The following is a 1,568-nucleotide window of genomic DNA, read 5'->3' on the forward strand; positions in this document are numbered from 1 at the left end:
GTTGTTTGAACATTTTATAAGGCATAACATTTATACTAGCCCCAAAATCAGCCAAAGCTTTTTTTATGATTCAAACTACCAATGGTCGGGCAATCCTCATTGAGCTCCAAAGTTTACAAGTTGTCTAACTTCCTTTTATTTATTAACAACTCCTTTGAAAATTTTGCATACTTTGGCATCTGCGAAAGGGCTTCAACAAAAGGTAAGTTAATATGCAATTTTTTCAATAGTTCAAGAAATTTACATTTTTGTTCTTTTATGCGGTCTTGATTCAATGTTGTAGGACATGAAATTCGTGATTTGTATTCTTTAACCATCGATCTATGCTCTTTCTTACTTTCCTCAACCCCATCATTTTTCTCAATAACTTCCAGACTCAACTTCTTTTCAAGTTCGACTAACTATTCCACACTTTGAATAGTGATTACATGTACTTGCTCTTTTTGGGTTAGTTTCAGTGTTACTAGTTAAACTACCTTGCTATCTTTCTGAAACCATTTTAGCAAGCTGTCCAATCTTATCTTCAAGCCCTTGAATCGATGCTTGCTGATTTTTTAGATCTGTCTCAATGTTTTGAAATAGAGTTTAGGACACTGAAATAAATTTAGCTAACATCACCTCAAGGTTCAGTTTCTTTTCTTGCCGATAAGGTTGCTGATAACTCAGAAGGGATTGTGACCATTGGTTACCTTGACCACCCTAAGAGAAATTTGGATGATTCCTCCATCTTGGATTATAATTATTTCTATAGGGGTTATTTTGAGTTCTAGAATTGTTACCCATAAAATTGACTTGCTCTGCTCCATGTTAGAACCGAATGGTAAACATTTCGGATTGATTATCCCCGCTCCAATTGCATCACATTGCATTACTGAATTCATTGTGTTATTGCAACTCAAACCATCAATCTTTTTACTTAGTGCTTCCACCAGACTTGCCAACATAGGAACTGCATCTATATTAAAAACACCGATTGCTTTAATCAGTTTTGTTCTCATGACTTGCCACTGGTAGTTATTCAATGTCATCTCCTTAATAAACTCTTGAGCTACCTCAGGTGTCTTATTATGCAAATTTTTGTTAGTTGTTGTATCAATTAGTTGCCTAGTTGAGGGATTCAAACCGTTGTAAAAGGTTTGAACTTGTAACCACAAAGGTAACCCATGATGAGGACACCTTCTGAAAAGATCCATAAATCTCTCTCATGCATCATATAATGTCTCCAAATCAATTTGAGCAAAAGAAGAGATGTCGTTACTCAACTTAGCTATTTTAGCCTGTGGGAAGTACTTCAACAGAAACTTCTCAGTCATTTGATCCTAAGTCGTGAGAGAACCCCGTGGAAGTGAATTCAGCCACTGTTTTTCCTTGCTCCTTAAAGAGAATGGGAACAATCAAAAGTGTATGGAATCATCATAAACGCCATTAATATTAAATGTCCCACAAATCTCTAGAAAGTTAGCCAAATGAGCATTTGGATTTTCATCTTGCAATCGATCAAACTAAACATACTGTTATACCATCTAAATTGTGTTCGATTTAGCTTAAAATTGTTTGCAATAATAGTT

General features: G+C 35.1%; 1 non-coding gene across 1 annotated transcript; it reads left to right on the top strand.

The window, feature by feature from the left end:
• Positions 1-1,158: 1,158 nt before the first annotated feature.
• Positions 1,159-1,265, top strand: LOC128032100 (small nucleolar RNA R71). Its single transcript, XR_008188230.1, has one exon. It is a non-coding gene; the product is annotated as a small nucleolar RNA R71 (small nucleolar RNA).
• The last annotated feature ends 303 nt before the right edge of the window (positions 1,266-1,568 follow it).

Source organism: Gossypium raimondii, chromosome 8 (assembly GCF_025698545.1).
Source record: "Gossypium raimondii isolate GPD5lz chromosome 8, ASM2569854v1, whole genome shotgun sequence".
In the NCBI taxonomy this organism is placed as follows: domain Eukaryota; kingdom Viridiplantae; phylum Streptophyta; class Magnoliopsida; order Malvales; family Malvaceae; genus Gossypium; species Gossypium raimondii.